At 42.9% G+C, this 17,374-nt stretch overlaps 1 long non-coding RNA gene across 1 annotated transcript; it reads left to right on the top strand.

The window, feature by feature from the left end:
• The first annotated feature begins 10,375 nt into the window (after positions 1-10,375).
• On the top strand, positions 10,376-17,006 carry LOC144588022 (uncharacterized). The gene is made up of 2 exons (XR_013543325.1): positions 10,376-10,565; positions 14,486-17,006. It is a non-coding gene; the product is annotated as an uncharacterized LOC144588022 (long non-coding RNA).
• The last annotated feature ends 368 nt before the right edge of the window (positions 17,007-17,374 follow it).

The following is a 17,374-nucleotide window of genomic DNA, read 5'->3' as shown; positions in this document are numbered from 1 at the left end:
CGTCCTAGTAGTTTAGTCATGTCCGACTCTTCGTGACCCCATGGACCAGAGCAGTGGTTCTTAACCTTTGTTACTCGGATGCTTTTGAACTGCAACTCCCAGAAACCCCAGTCAGGACAGCTGGTGGTGAAGGCTTCTGGGAGTTGCAGTCCAAAACTCCTGAGTAACCCATGGTTAAGAACCAGTGGACCAGAGCACGCCAGGCCCTCCTATCTTCCACTGCCTCCCGGAGTTGGGTCAAATTCATGTTGGTTACTTCGATGACACTGTCCAACCATCTCATCCTGTGTCGTCCCCTTCTCTTGCCTTCACACTTTCCCAACATCAAGGTCTTTTCCAGGGAGTCTTCTCTTCTCATGAGATGGCCAAAGTATTGGAGCCTCAGCTTCAGGATCTGTTCTTCCAGTGAGCACTCAGGGTTGATTTCCTTTAGAATGGATAGGTTTGTTCTCCTTGCAGTCCAGGGGACTCTCAAGAGCCTCCTCCAGCACCACAATTCAAAGGCATCAATTCTTCGGCGGTTACCTTTCTTTATGGTCCAGCTCTCACATACAGTACATCACTACAGGAAAAACATAGCTTTGACTATTCGGACTTTTGTTGGCAAGGTGATGTCTCTGCTTTTTAAGATGCTGTCAAGGTTTGCCATCGCTTTCCTCCCAAGAAGCAGGCGTCTTTTAATTTCATGGCTGCTGCCACCATCTACAGTGATCACAGAGCCCAGGAAAGTAAAATCTGTCACTGCCTCCATATCTTCCCCTTCTATTTCCCAGGAGGTGATGGGACCAGTGGCCATGATCTTAGTTTTTTTTTATGTTGAGTTTCAGGCCGTTTTTTGCACTCTCCCCTTTCACCCTCATTACAAGGTTCTTTAGTTTCTCCTCACTTTCTGCCATCAGAGTGGTATCATCTGCATATCAGAGGTTGTTGATAATTCCGGCAATCTTGATTCCGGCTTTGGATTCCTCCAGTCCAGCCTTTCGCATGATGTATTCTGCATATAAGATGGGGGACAATATACAGCATTGTCATACTCCTTTCCCAATTTTGAACCAATCAGTTGTTCCCATATCCAGTTCTAACTATTGCTTCCTGTCCCACGTATAGGTTTCTCAGAGATAGACAAGGTGGTCAGGCACTCCCATTTCTTTAAGGACTTGCCATAGTTTGCTGTGGTCCACACAGTCAAAGGCTTTTGCATATTCAATGAAGCAGAAGTAGATATTTTTCTGGAACTCTCTGGCTTTCTCCATAATCCAGTGGAGGAAAAACACGTGACATCAAAAATAACCAAAAGCCCATTCATTGCACATCCAAGAGCTGCTCAGTCTGAAGCTGAAATCCTGAATCTATAGCGATTGGGGCACGGAAAGACAATAAAACAATATCAAATAATTCATAAGAATTTAAAACTATTCAATACTATTCAGCAAGACAAACCAATGGAAAGAAAGCTACAGCCCAATAATAGAACCAGTTATATGGCTCCTATCCCCCAGAATCTTGGGTGAAAACACAAGTTTTAATTTGGCACCAAAAGTATGCCAGTATTGGCACTGCTGGTGGCTTTGGGCCATACCCTGTCCTGCAACTATTAACTTTCAGATAATACATTTCCTCCAAGAATGACTAGCAACGTGTACAAGGACTTTGCTGAAGAAGGGGTCTTTTCAGTGTTGTGATCACTCACATAACTCTGAATCCAGGAACTCTCTCTTATGAAAAGGCTGTAGCCCAGCCTCTTTCAAAGTGGCAAGCACCATCTCCCTTCACCTAATGGGGTATTTTCCATCCCCGGACCCAAGCTGTCAGTCTACCTCTGCTATATCTCACCAAACATGATGAGCAAGGAGCAATGTCACAGGACAGACTAATTCAAGTGCATTGTCCGTCCTTAAACTACAGCACTTTCAGCTCATTCCTGAAATACCTGAATAGATACCATAATGAATATAAACAATTTTCCCCCTCAAACTTCCAAGCAAGTTTATCACAGCAAATTTACCACTCTCAGAGTTTTCAGTCCTATTAACTCTGGGCTGATCCCAACCACTTGGATCAGCTTTCTGAAATTCCTCATTTTCTAAGTATGTACTTTCTTTTGCAAAAAGCATAAAGCAAGTTTTGCTATTTTGTGGTGACTTTGCTCGTTTAAGCTAAGAGAATTTTAGGTAACTTTTTCCTTTTTGTAATTGTTTTATCTTTTTTGCTTATTTCTTTATAATAAATACTTAAAATCCTTTCCAGGTGTTGGTTGGATTTTAGATGCAGGGGGAATCCAGGTACTAATTTTCAGTGCTTTCCCTTGCTATACTACAGTAGTTTGGCAAGGGAGACTATTGGTGAATAGTTGAGTGGGGGAGGTGGCAGCAATTTTTATACATTTTTGTTAAATTCAATGAAAGGCTCTAGGCAAAGGAACTAGAGTGCTTGGGACTGGAAAGGAACATCATTTGAGCTTGATGAGTCTGTCACTTCCAGCAGATTTCTTGGTTTTCCCCATCTCAAGGCAACAAAGTACTGTACAGAGAGATAGAAGAACTCTCAGAATGGCAACCTGAATATAGTTGCGTGATCCAAAAAGCTTTACTGGGTATTCTTTACATCAGTTAATTAGTAGGACTCGATGGGGGAATATTATTAAATCCCAAGTTAGTACTTCAAAAATTGTTCCATAAATAATTTTCAGTTATCATATAGTTTAATAAATGTGACGTATTAATGTTAAAGCCTATTAAAATTATTTTCTGTCAGCTTGAACATCTGGAATATAGTGTATTCACTGTTGTGTTAAAATATCATGGCCAAAATTCAAAAGTGAAAGTGCCTGAGTGCTGTTGCTGACAAAGGTAAAAGATGAATACTTACTGAGGTGCCTCTAGTTTCAGCTTGTTCTTTCTCTTAACAGTGATAAATAGGATGGCCACGTTAGGGGGAAAAATGACTCTTTGATCTGTAGCAGTGGTGTGAAAAATAGATTTTCATCCAGTGTAGTTTTTCATGCAAGCAACACATACAGGTGGTTATTGTAGGTTTTTCGGGCTGTTTGGCCGAGTTCTGGAGGTTGTTCTTCCTGATGTTTTGCCAGTCTCTGTGGCTGGCATCTTCAGAGGACAGGAGCTAGAACCCTGTGATCTGGTGTAGTGCGTGGGATTGTTGAGTATTTGTAGCTGTGGGATCAGATTTTTGTTCTTTTCAGGAGATCGGGTGATTATTGTGATCAGGGTGTTTTTTGTTTATTGATTGATTGATTTACAAGATTTTTTAAGCTGTGCTATGGATGTATTGTTGTGATAAGGGGGGAGATGATCTGTCATTGTGATTGATGGGTGTCGTTAACTAGTTTTTTGTGTGCAGTTGATTGCAATTGGTACATTGTAATGTGCATCTATGCATTTTGTGAATAGTTCTGTCAATTAAATTCTAGTAATAGAAATAATTACTAGAATGATGATCAAGTGTGGAGATAGGGAGTCATGTATGCTGCCTTGAGTTCACTGGAGGAAATAAAGGATATCACTAGAAGAGACAAACAAGCCTTGTGTGATTCAAGATGTGTCACCTTCAAATCTCTTCATAGCAATAGGGAACAAAACAGTCATTTCTTGCTTTTACCACTAGGTAGCAATAGAAGTTACTGTAAAAGCATGTTTCATGTTAGTACTGTATACAGTTTTGGGAATTTTAGAACAGGTAGCTGTGCTAGTCTGTGCAGGCATATTAAGCAAAATCCAAACAAACAAACAAAAGACAAAAACATGTGGCACCTTAAAATATTTTAAGGTGAAGTTTCGTGGATAAACCCACTTTGTAGGACATATGGGAAGAATGAAATAAATGAAATACCAAATTCACAAGTAAAACATTCATTGGCTCTAAGAGTCTTGGGTATGTAGTTACATCTCACATACAGGAATTTATGTCCTATGTTAAGTTTTATTGTAAATATTTGTATAGGAGACAGAAAAAGATAACTTTGCAAGAGCAGCAAAGAAGGAAGAGAAGGGGTGGAAACGTAGTGAAAACTGACAGGAATAAGGATATCAGTTAAAAACTGAAGAGGGGGAGAAAGGGTGTGGAGAAGATATAAAAGTAAAAGAAGACAGCAGAGGAATTATGTATGTTAATATAGGGAATATTAACAGTTTTTACCTTTGAGCCTTGCGATGAAAGATGGGCCTGATAGTTGTGAAGAAAATAATAGTAGATAGTTGTATAAGTATTACATTTGGTAATGACTTAAGAAACCTAGGCTTATATTCATAATCCATTTATGCAGGTGTCCATCATGCTTATACATTTTATCTCAGCTGTTTTCCTCTATATTCTTGGTCTGTAAGGATTTTGTGCTAAAATAGCTATGTTCATGTCTTCTGCAGAGTGTCCTGGTATATTGAAATAGTTGGAGATAGGTTTCTCTGTGTTGTGGTTTCTGATTTCCGACTTGTGACCATTGACCTGTTTCTGTAGAGATTGTTCTGTTTGTCCTGTGTAGAGTGCAGAGGGGCGTTGTTGGCAAAAGTTGACATAGATCACATTAGCTGAGGAACAAATGAAGTTGCCTTTGATATTGTGTGTGGCATTGTTAGGTTCTGTAACTGCGCTGCCAAAATAGATGTGTGGGCAGAGTTGGCATCTGAGTCTGTTGCAGGGTTTAGTCCCCCTGTTTGTATTGTTGTTTTGTGGTCCATTGTGTGTGAGTAGTTGCTTGAGGTTGGGTTTTGGAGATGCTTGAGTTTGGAGTCTCTATCCTGTAGGTTATCCATGTCAAGAGCGATGACGAATCTTCACAGCATCTTAAAAAGCAGAGACATCACATTGCCAACAAAAGTCCGAATAGTCAAAGCTATGGTTTTCCCTGTCGTGATGTATGGAATTGAGAGCTGGACCATAAAGAAAGCAGACCGCCGAGGAATTGATGCCTTTGAATTGTGGTGCTGGAGGAGGCTCTTGAGAATCCCCTGGACTGCAAGGAGAACAAACCTATCAGTTCTAAAGGAAATCAACCCTGAGTGCTCACTGGAAGGACAGATCCTGAAGCTGAGGCTCCAGTACTTTGGCCATCTCATGAGAAGAAAAGACTCCTTGGAAAAAACCTTGATGTTAGGAAAGTGTGACGGCAAGAGGAGAAGGGGATGACCGAGGATGAGATGGCTGGACAGTGTCTGCGAAGTAACCAACATGAATTTGACACAACTCCGGGAGGCAGTGGAAGATAGGAGGGCCTGGCGTGCTCTGGTCCATGGGGTCACGAAGAGTCGGACACGACTAAACGACTAAACAAACGAACGAAACGATCCTGTAGGTTGGAGCAGATGTGCTTGTATCTGAGGGCTTGACTGTACACGATGGATTCTGTTATGTGTTCAGGATGGAAGCTGGAAGAGTACAAGTAGGTACTGTATATTGATCGGTGGGTTTTTGGTACAGCATGGTGCTAAGATGTCCATGTTGTAGTTGCACAGTGGTGTTTAGAAAATGTGTCTGTTGCATATATTGCTCCAGGATGAGGCTGATGTTTGGGTGAAATTTATTGAAATCCCAGTGGAACTTTTCCAGGAATTTCTTTCCATGGATCCAGATCAGAAAATTTTTATCAAAGTACCTCAAATACAGGAGTGGCTTCTGGATGTAGTTTTGGGGATAGAATAGTTGTCTAGGAAGCCCACAGTCTTCTCCATGACAGAGTAAAGGACACACAGATGACCTACCCTGTGCCCTGTTGGAGAGCATCTGACCCAATCCTTGACTGGGTCCATGATGGCATTTGTGCATTTCCAGTTCATCACGAAGATCTCCTTTCTGTACATGGGGAAACACAAACAGCAAGGCCAGGTCATGGATGGTGCAGGCAGAGCAGAAGAGTATCTGGTTATGGTAGTTGCAGAGCTGCATGATTTGTTTTATTTTTATTTTTCTCTAATTCCTGCTTTTCCCCCAGCCATCAACAGAAAACCTCCAGCAACTTCCAAAGGTAGTGATTGGGAATGGAAGGCCTTTAAAGGGGCAAGTGGCATGATACTGTTTGATTCCTTAAAAGGGCAATGCAGGGAACCTGCTGTTCTTGACTATGGTTCCACACATTCTCTCTGCATGTACCCTTCCTGTTCTCTGGATGGGACGTCAATGATACTGTGACCACAAGACTTTGATGATTTATCAGTGACTTTGCAGCAAGACAGGCATGGGTGGTAAAGAGCATACCCATCTTCTTCCTGAGTTGCTCTTTCTCTTTCCCCACTTCTTCTAATTATGGCCCTTGAATGCTGGATTTAACATAAGGTGTCTGTGGATGTGCTGCTTGTTATGGTTGTTTACCAGGGCCAGCTGTGCTGCTAGGCAGAATGAGGCAATTGCCTCAGGCAGCAAAAGATGAAAGTTAGCAGTTACAACTTCCTTCCTGTTTCTCCTTAACCCTCTGGCTGTTTCTCTGTATTGGAGGCTACCTACAGTGGTACCTCGCTAGACGATGACCTCGCAAAACGACGGATCTGCATGAGGATGAGGTTTTGCGATCGCTATAGCGATTCGCAAAACAGTGATTCCAATGGGCAATTTTCTCTGAACGATGTTTGGGTCCCTGCTTCGCAAGACGACGATTTTGCCACTGATTGGGGCTTCACAAAACAGGTGTTTTGGGGACCGATGCTTCGCAGGGCAGCCATTTTAACAGCTGATTGGCGCTTTGCAAAATGGCTTCCCTATGGGCAATCATCGCAGAATGACGGCGATTTTTCCCCATTGGAATACATTAAATGGGTTTCAATGCATTCCAATGGGGAAACGGTTTTCGCAAGATGATGTTTTCGCTAAACAGCGATTTCTATGGAACGTCGTCATGCGGGGCACCACTGTATATCACAGAACCAGTCCTGGGACCTTTAAACTCACCTTGCGTCTTCTGAGTGGTGACAGACATTATCCTATTGCAAATGCAGAAGCACATTTTAGCTGCCAGTCCAATAAGCTTCTGTATGTGGAATGGGAAGAGAGCACCATTTTGACTTCTGACCCAGGCAGCAAAATTTCTGGCTCAGTCTTGTTTTGGAAATGTAAACTGTTTTGGGGCAGACAGAGCTCTCAGGGTAGCCAGGAGACAACTCAGGTTGTGTCCTGGTCACCCTGAATGATGGTACTGTTTGCAAGGTCAGGTGCAGATGAGATGCCAGGGGATGAGGTCCCCTCCTGCTCCCCCAGACTAGGACCACACTGGATGTCAAATTAGGGTGCATAAAATAAAGACCACAACTTTTCTTGATTACAGCAAAAATAGCAATGGTGCAGCATGAGGAACAGATCTCTGGGTGAGCCTGACTAGGGACCCTGGCTTCTTTTTATGTTAGGGTGTAATATGGTGGGCATTTGTACTGCTGTTTGGTCCGCTGTGAAGATGGACTGGTTCCCTCCTTTTTCTGTCTTGTTAACATGACGTAATTGCTAGAGTGAATCAGCCTGTCCCCAGAGTATTCCTACCTATACCCTCTGGCTCCCTGTGAGGGGCTATTGGTATGTTTGTTTATTTGTTTTTTTATGCAGGTAGAATCGTTCAGTTTTGGTTTCTTTCCAGCACATGCGATCATTGGGATCAAACTAAAGTGGAGCTTGCAGCTTTACATTTCTCTTTTACTTTAAATTTTCCAGTATCATTAAATGGCTTAAGAAGACAGCTTAACGACTTCATGATAGTGAGAATTTAAACACTTCATGCCTCCATGGAGGGGCAGTGGAAGGAAGCAAAAGTTGCGTTTAAAAGTCTGTTATGACACTGCTGATGCACTGTACACTTAGAAAGAAATAATTGAAAGCTTGAAGGAGGAGGAGGAGAGAAGAAGGGGCAAGGAAGGACATTTTTGGTGCTGTTAAGAGAGGGGGACTAAATAAGGTTGCCTGAGGTGTGTATGCCTTATGGATGCAAGGATCACACCAAATGGTATACTGGACCGCTACCCAACCTCAAGTGACCCTACTTAGCCCGATCCAGCTTGCTCCAATTGACCCAATGTGGGTAAGCTCTTAAAAATCTATTACAAACAGCAAAGTGAAGTTAAAGGTTGCTGAGCAACATATCGTGTAGGGACTACAATGGAGTGGCCACCTAGCTAAAATAGTCTTAACAGATGCACAGCAGCATTTTTGGGAACAGAAACTTTATTTGCTGACATATGTGGGTGGAAAGGGAAAGGATGAATATTGTCACTTAACCATTGTGAGTATTTATAACTCTTCTCAGATAGCTTTTGAGTATGAAATTCAAATCATAGTAAGCATGACACTGCAAATACTGAAAACCACATTCTTGAAGATAGGGAAAAATAGGTTAAGAAATACAATGGAGTTTAGAGACCTACAGAAAGTTTGTTCTGTAAAAGTCTTTTTCTCTTACTCTCCCTCCCCCCTTTCTCTCTCACACACAGAGTCACTGAGACTTTCGGTTCTGTGGGTGTTTCTCGGAATAAGCAAGCCAGGTGAACCTTTTAAATGCTCCTGCTTTGTACAGAATGCTAAGGCAACCATCTCTTGTAGCCACAAGCCATGCTTTTGATTTGGGTCAGGACAGAGCTGCACAAGGTTTAGACTATACAGCAGAATCTCACAGAACACTTTTTGCATCAAATATTATTTGGAGCAAAGCTAACTTCAGTATTTTCCATTCCCTGTTCTGTAGGCTCTGGAGTTTGTTAAAACTGAAAACAAAGTGACATTTGTTCCCTTATAATTTGCAGGAATAAGATTCAACCCCGCTTGTTTTCACGTCCATGTCCTAGCAGTGCCTAGATGACAGCTCCCTTCTTTTCTGACAGGACGTTAATATCTAATTTTAGCATATCTTAAATGCCCCGTGGTTTCTGCATTTCTATCCTTTTTAATGCCTGTCTATCTGTCTTGCCTACCTGCCTTTTTCATTTATATGCTGCTTTTCTCCTGTTGGGGGGACTCAAATCTTAATTTTTAAAAAAAACAGCAATAAATTATACATTAAAACAATTACATTTTAATAGCAATTAAAATACATTTAATGATTAAAACTTTAAAAACAAACTTACTCAGTTAAAAAAACAGGATTCAGGGATCAGTAATGATTAGTAAAAACCTGCCTGAAAGTGGGGTGGCGGTCTTCAATTGCCAGTGGAAGGGTAAACGGAATCAGCTGGATCTCTCAAGGGAGAGCATTCCACATGTTCAAATGTGTGTGCAATGGTAATGAGACCAAGAGGAGGGCCTCCATGAATGACCTACTTTAGCATAATAAATTGCAGTTAGCGTAGGCCAATTTGAATCAATGGAATTTATGGATTAATAAATCTTAAATAAAGCCTACTCTATTGCTATATATTACATTAGACCAGTGGTTCTTAACCTTTGTTACTCCGATGTTTTTGAACTGCAACTTCCAGAAACCCCAGCCAGCACAGTTGGTGGTGAAGGCTTCTGGGAGTTGCAGTCCAAAACACCTGAGTAACCCAAGGTTAAGAACCAGTGCATTAGACAACAAGATTTTTGGCACATGTTTAATCCCATCTTTATGGCTTAATTACTTTGTTTTAAATTCCTATTTGTTTTATCTATGTGTGAATTACCTTGAATCCCTTCATTGAGAGAAATGTGGCATGAAAATGAAATAAATAAATACATTCTGAAGGGGGAAAACTAGCCAATATCATGTGATAATTTGTGAAGCTTGTAAATATACCTTTTTTGTCCCCTGGCTTCCAGAATTTCCTACTAGCCAACATATGGTCCCAATGGCTGTGGCTGCAGAGAGCTGTTCAAGCCCTGCTCGTGCATTATGTGTGATAGAAGCAAAAGGTTTGACTTATTCAAATGAGGCAATTGCCTCATAAAAGATTGTTCTTAAAAACAAGCTGTTTGTGTGTGTATTCAGAAGAGATTATCCAGCCTTGTAAAAACAGGCTCCTCGACCCCCCCTTTCTCCTTGCCTTTTCTTCTCTGTTCAAGGTCTCACGCTTTTCTGAGATAAGCATGGAATGTTGAGACAAGGGGCCCGATTTAGGGAAAGTGAATTGTTCTGCGCATGTCTAAAATGTGTTTTCACTAATCCAATGAATTGTTGCTAACTAACTTAATGACCTCAAAGGCCCACCCCTCTCGCCCTGAGGGGACAGCTATAAGACTGTACCAATTCCTTTGTTCTTTGAAGAAATCCTAATCACCCACAATTAAGGTGAAATTGGTTTTTCTTCCCACCAACTGCAGTGGTGTGTTTTGTTTGTTTTGTTCTCATGTAAATAAAATGAACTTCAATAGAAAAGCCTTCGTGTCTCAGTCTTTTGTTTAAGGTAAATTGTTTGGCATAACAATTTGGGGGCTCGTCCGGGATGCTCTAAACGCCCCGATTGGGGCTGGATTTTGATCCAGTTGAGGTCAGGCAGAACAGGCGGTGGTGAAGTGAATCGGAAGGCGCCTCTGCCTTCTTTTAAGGCAGCCGCTTCCTTGCCGACGCTTTGGCTGCTTGGCATCAAGAACTCGGAAAGAGGCACGAACGCGAGAGTTTTTTTTAAGCCAGCCGGCCAACGAATCAACGAGCCAGCAGATCAACGGACCTGGTAAGTCGTAGTGGGAAACTCTGAAAGGGTTGGTTGTTGTTGTGTGAATGAAGAGTGAGAGACCTTGCGGTTCCCAGAGGTGGCCGTTGAAGTAGTCCGGGACCCTGGGCCAAGGTGTGCGACTGTTGTCTGTACCCTCCTTGTGTCTGCGTCAGAGAGACCCCTTACTCTCTACGCAACCTCCCTATCCTTATGTCTTTGTCTCCCGTGGGATGGGAATACAGACTTCCAAAAAGGGCCCGCGGGGGTCCAGAAGGTCCAGAGGGGACCGAGGTAGGAATTCCGAGGGGGACGCCCCGACTCCAGGCCCTTGTGGGGGGTGGTAATGAGTTAGGAATTCCTGGCAACAGTGCGGTGGGCAAGCTGTTGCTGCATTGGGAGTCTGTAAAAAGGTACAGGAGTTTCAGACAGAGAAGGAAATGGTCCGTGTGCTCTGGAGTTTAGACACAATTTGATATTCGTTCTAAAGGGCCAAAATTTGGCCCATCCGCCCCGTGTCCCTTATGTAGATTTTTGGATATGGTACCTAATCAAATTTGGAGAAGAAATAAAACTGGCAGTAAGTAGAGACTTGATAGGTTCTAAGTTACAAGGTGAGGAAATGACAAAATTGGAGTTTGTAAATTGGACTGCTCCACCTCAGTAAAAGAAAAGGAGGGGGATGGCGAAAATAAAGACGGGACGCTGTCCGAGGGACCAGTGACCCGTTCTCAGGCACGGCAGATGAAAGAGCAGGGAGTTAGTGCCCAGTATCCACTCAGAGAAGTCTCAGAGATGCTTTAGGGATTATGATTTACAAGCCCACAGAGCTGCTGCACATTTGTAAGCAGCTGGCCGGAGTCACATAGGAGACTCTGGCAATTGCCGCTCGAACAGAACAGGCGGCCGGGGAATCCCTTCCAGAAGTAACCCCTGGAGATTGGGATTTTCAGGATGAAAATATCAGAGGGCGAAGTGCAGAAATGAAAGAGTTCTTGTTGAAAGGGTTGGAGGCAACAGTCCCTAAGACTGTTAGCATGAAATTGGCTTTTTGGTCAACCGTAAGTTCAGTTGAATATCTGGAAAGGCTAAAACGCAATATGCGAAGGAACACTGGGCTGGACCCAGAAGATTCAGGAAATGAAAATATTCTGAGATTGGAATTTGTGTCAGGGTGTGGATGACATGACAACCAAACCCATAGGACAGTTGCTAGCGAAAAGCTCAAAAAGTGGTAGCAAGAAGAGAAAACAGGAGGAGTTTTTCTCTGCCCTACCCGCTCAGAAGAGAAGGGAATGAAGAAGCGGGGGGGGGGAGAGAAAGGAGGGGCAAGGGGCCCTGACTGTGTTCACTTTTAAGGTGGCTCAGGAAATGCTTAGGTGAAGCTAGGCAAAGAAAGAGAGAGAGAGTATGTTGTAAAGAAGGCAAGGAAAGTTGTTGCAAGATCAGATAAAAATAAGTGTGTATCAACAAGCGATGCAGCTAGAGGAGGAAGGAGATTCAGGAAAGGAGTCCTTAATAGTGCATGCTAGCTCGGACAGCAGAACTGTTTGCTCTAAGCTGAGCACTACAGTTAGCTGAAAGGAAAAAGGATTAAAAAGAGAAGAAGGAACGTAACTTTCTCAAAGTTCATGAAAAACACAGAGAATGTTATCCAAAAGTGTATATGAAATGGAATCCTCAGGAAGAGTCCTAAGAGAAATAGGAGCGAATGGAGAACAGGGAATGAGAAAAAGCTCTTTTGGCTTGTTAAACTTACTGGGGTATAAAGGGTTAAGAGTAGGCACAGAGTAGGAAAAAAAAATGGGGAAAATCACACACACACAAAAGACACTAGGGGAATTGTTGACTATGGAATCCCACAGAAAAACATGCAGGAAAATGACAGATGCAGTATGTGGATTGATTGGCAGAAGTATGTGTTTAAAAAGCCTGAATTGAAAAGGAGGCTTTGGAGGTGTGAAGAAACAGGAACTATAGAGAAATGCAAGGGAAGAGAATTTGGAGACAGGAGAAAGAAATAGGTTAGTAGATAAGAGATAGCAAGCAGAATTGCTGGGAATGTTCAGATCCCCCTCCTTGCTTCTCCAGATGCACAAAGTGGGAGCTGGAGAGACAAGGGGGGTTGATTTCACACCAGGAATGGTTTGCCTGTTTTACATAGGCACTTTCTGTGGGAATTCCTTAGAAGTCACTTTTGCATTCAGGGGTCACTACCAGTTTTAAGAGATTAAAATGTGTGGTATTTTTATTGAGAGTGAATTATCTAGAAGCCACAGAGGATCTAATCATTGGCATGGATGCCTTGCAAACTATGGGTTATGGTTTAATTCCTATAACAAACAACTACATCGAGCCTAAATCCGGAAATCGTTAGGAGAAAATATATTCCAGTTTTAAGGTGAAGAATTTGAGGAGTAAATGCAACATAGGAACAAAGGAAGCGATTGTCCTGCATTCTTCACACCAGCATAGGACTATCCTTGGCGGTGGATGATGGTCAGTAGGCTGCTACAGATCGAGGCTATTCTCCTTGAAAAACTCGATCTAATACTGAGGGTTTATCAGAAACTGTCAGGAAGGAACTGTGTAATGAACATGATTGTATTGCCCTGACTGGTCTACAGATAAAGTTTAGGGAAGACCTACAGGAAGAGGCAATAGGGGGAATATGGAACCTGTACACTGACGGTTCCTCTAGAGTAGTGAATGGGAAAAGAATAACGGGATATGCAGTGGTAGAGAGGATGGGGGGGGGTTCGAAGTTGAATCTGGACCCCTTCCCCCGTCCATGTCAGCTTAGACAGCAGAATTATATGCCCTAAAAGAGCTTTAGACATAAGCACAGGAAAATCTGTAAATATCTGGACAGACTCTAAGTATGCACGTGGAGTAGTCCACGTTTTTGGAAAAATTTGGAGTGAAAGAGGACTACTTACATCCCAGGGAAAGAATCTGGCCCACCATCAGTTGATACTGGACACCCTGGAAGCGTTGAGCCTCCCGTCCGAGGTAGCTATTATCCACATTCCAGGGCACCAGAAGGGAAACTCCCCGGAGGTAGTAGGAAACCGGCTGGCTGACGAGGTAGCAAGAAAGGTGGCAGGAAAAGAATTGAATCCCGCCCTCTTAGCAGCCCTTATTCCTACCAGTAAAGAGATCACTGCCCCTTTGGTGTATTCACAAAGGAGCTTGAATTGACAGAGGAGCAGGGAGCTACAATGGTGAATGGCACGCTAAAGTTGAGAGATGGAAGACAATGGCTGCCCGAGGGGGTGGTCAGGGAAGTCCTCAAGGCATTGCACGAGGGAGGACACTGGGGAGTTAAGGCTCTGGTCTCAGCCTTTCTGCAAAAATATACAGGGAAGAAAAGTGTGGTCACACGCCAACACCATTTTAGCCCACTGCATTCCTTGCCAGAGAGTAAATAAGAATAACCCGAGAAAAACAGAAATGGGAGGACGACTTCTGGCCATCCACCCCTTTGAACATTTGCAATGTGATTTTATTGATATGCCAAAGTCAGGACTTTGGAATCAGTGTTTGATAATAACTGATCAGCTCACTGGCTGGGTAGAAGCATACCCTACGGCTCGGGCAACGACAGGGACAGTTTGTAAAATCTTATTGGAACAAATTATTTGTAGATATGGGTTAATCCAAGCAACAGGGGTAAAAACTGAAAGGATGAACCAGACTTTGAAAGAGCAAATTAATAGTTGATGCAACAAGCGCAGTTGCCCTGACCGAAGGTTTTGCCCCTAGCTTTATAAGCTGCATAGCATTACAGGACTCTCGCCCTTTGAAGCCTGTGCAGAATGGAAATTTGGGATGTTAATGCACAGAGATACACAGAGAGTGAGCCTTAATTTAGATTTGTTCAAGGATGCCTTTATAAGAAAGTATTTGCTGGCCCTATTCTTTATTCTCTCCGATAACAGGGAGCGAGGCATCTCAGTGCAACAGACGCCATTGGAGGTAGCAGTGCATTCCTTCCACCCCGGGGATTGGGCTTATATCAAGGCATGGGAGAGTGAACCGCTCGCCCCAAGATGGCTTGGTCTGTTCCAGATTCTATTGACAACAGAGACTGTCATCCAAACTGAGGAAGCTGGTTGGACTCACTATACCAGAGCCAAGCGCGCAGTCGACCCTGAGGGACGGTGAAAAGTTGTGCCTGTGTCCAAGGACGGACTAAAAGACTATTTTTAAATGACATATGTAATGTCCATTAGTTGGTTAGCGCATAAATATTGTCCTTTCTTTAGTGTGTATATAGAAGTAAGAAAAGTTAATAATCTGGTCCAAACTTGGCAGGTACATTTGAGAATAGACAGGAGTCTTAGGGGACTCTATTTCTTTAAAAGATATTCAATTGGTGATCAAGTAGTGTTGGAGGACGAGGGGACCACTGATTGGGAGGAGGAAAGGAAAATCTTTAACGGAGTTTTTACAGATTTGTGGGGTTCTCGGTGGTAATGAGGATTGTCGGATTTTATTGTCCTGCCCAGGTTACCACTATTTGGGTAATTGCTGTCAGAGTAATGTCTATAACTCCCTATATAACAGGTAGAATTTGTCCCTGGTTTTCCTGTTCAATTAGTCGAACACCAAAAGGGGAGGTGGAAGAATGGAAGGTACAGATACAAACCACTTCCTATTGGGACACTGAATACAAAGGGTTGGCCTGTGGTAACCAATTGATGGTACGCAAAGAGGTACGAGGTAAGGGCCATGGAACTTTGTATACCAGCACTGAGTTGGCTTCAAGTCTAGAGTTCTGGCATAACCGAGATTGCAAGCAGTGCCCCCTCATTAAAATCAGAGATAGCAACATCAGCCCTGGATCAGAGTCAGACTCCGACTAGGTCATTCCCCGAAGAAAGTGGTCTTTCTACTCTCATACTTTCACCTCCCGGCAGTTTACTCGGAGTATCAGGTAATATCTGAAACTTAAAGACCCCCTGATAGGATTGGATCCTTTTGAGCCTTACTGTTATTTGTATTGCCATTTTTGCCCTCACCATTGGAGTGCCAGAATAACTAAATTTGACGAAAACCCGGCTTTGAGGTGGTATGTGCTTAAGGTGAGATATCCTGAAGGGTTGTGGACTGAAGCTTGTAGGCTGTAAAAACGCCAATTGCAAGCTGTCTGTGGAGAATTCAATCTGATAGCTCGGCGCAGGCAAAGACCAATTCCCAAGGGATGGCTCCGTTACGCATCTTCGGTGCACCACGAAACGTGTTAGAAGTGCAAGAACGCAAGCCCCTGGTCAGTGCCCAGTCTAGATTCAGAGGACGAGGAATGGAATTCCCACTACAAGCGGAGGTAAAGCCCACCCCTCTAATGTCTTGGAGAAATATCAGGCAATTGTTTATTGGCAGACCACGGGTTGATGGCAAAATAATGATAGTGTGAGGGCTCTTCTTGAGCCTTGCGCTACAAGCTACAGGATCCACCTGCCCCTGTGTAATAACGACAAGGCAGGGAAGCAGGGAACAGCAGACCTTAACCTATAAGTCCATCTTCAATTGTGTTGATAATATTACCTCCTGTGCATTTGACAAGGTAGAGTACAAAATTTGTCAGGACTCCCTTGAAACTCAAACTTGTTATGACCCTAGAGAAAACCCCGAGAGAATTTGGATTGAATTCCGTGTTACAGTAATTGGTAATGGAGGCTGGACTAGAATTAAATGTGGTGGAATAGGCTGGGTTCAGCACAACATGGTATGGAGAATAGCAGCAAGTGCAGGTTAGAAACTCACCTGTTTGTTTCTGTATGAAACTGTGTGAAGTTAGCCACCTGATCTACCACGCCCTGCAAGCCTCAGGAAGGTGCCTGTAAAGTTCGATTGTACCTGGGGCTCCTATGAAAATTGTCCAAGTGAAAGACACCTTAGGTTGGTCTGGGGGAGGGGGGGGAGTTTTCATAATTGTGAATAAGTCAAAAGAAATTATAAAAAGAAAAACGGGGGGGAATTGATAGAAGCAAAAGGTTTGACTTATTCAAATGAGGCAATTGCCTCATAAAAGATTGTTCTTAAAAACAAGCTGTTTGTGTGTGTATTCAGAAGAGATTATCCAGCCTTGTAAAAACAGGCTCCTCGACCCCCCCTTTCTCCTTGCCTTTTCTTCTCTGTTCAAGGTCTCACGCTTTTCTGAGATAAGCATGGAATGTTGAGACAAGGGGCCCGATTTAGGGAAAGTGAATTGTTCTGCGCATGTCTAAAATGTGTTTTCACTAATCCAATGAATTGTTGCTAACTAACTTAATGACCTCAAAGGCCCACCCCTCTCGCCCTGAGGGGACAGCTATAAGACTGTACCAATTCCTTTGTTCTTTGAAGAAATCCTAATCACCCACAATTAAGGTGAAATTGGTTTTTCTTCCCACCAACTGCAGTGGTGTGTTTTGTTTGTTTTGTTCTCATGTAAATAAAATGAACTTCAATAGAAAAGCCTTCGTGTCTCAGTCTTTTGTTTAAGGTAAATTGTTTGGCATAACATGTGGATGGTGGATAAGGAAGTACACATAATCCAAAGCTTTCATATGCGGTTTAAACAAGCAAAATAATCACCACCTTTCCCCCCCTGGATTTTAATGTGAGGTATGCGTGTCTGTGTGCATCTGCATGTGTGGGGTAATGTTAGGCTCGTTAAGTTAAAAGTAATCACCATGTTGTTGGGGTATTTTAAATATTTTTTGAAACCACAGTAAGGCTGTTAGTACTCTGCAGCTACCCATACTCAGCTGATCCCTCATTCTTGTGGTCTTCAAACTGAAATATCAAGACATAATTGACAATAGTGTTGTTTTTTGAGTAAT

This window comes from Pogona vitticeps, chromosome 3 (genome assembly GCF_051106095.1).
Source record: "Pogona vitticeps strain Pit_001003342236 chromosome 3, PviZW2.1, whole genome shotgun sequence".
Classification (NCBI taxonomy): Eukaryota; Metazoa; Chordata; class Lepidosauria; order Squamata; family Agamidae; genus Pogona; species Pogona vitticeps.
The sequence above is the reverse complement of the archived record's forward strand: the minus strand, read 5'-3'. Positions and strand labels throughout refer to the sequence as shown.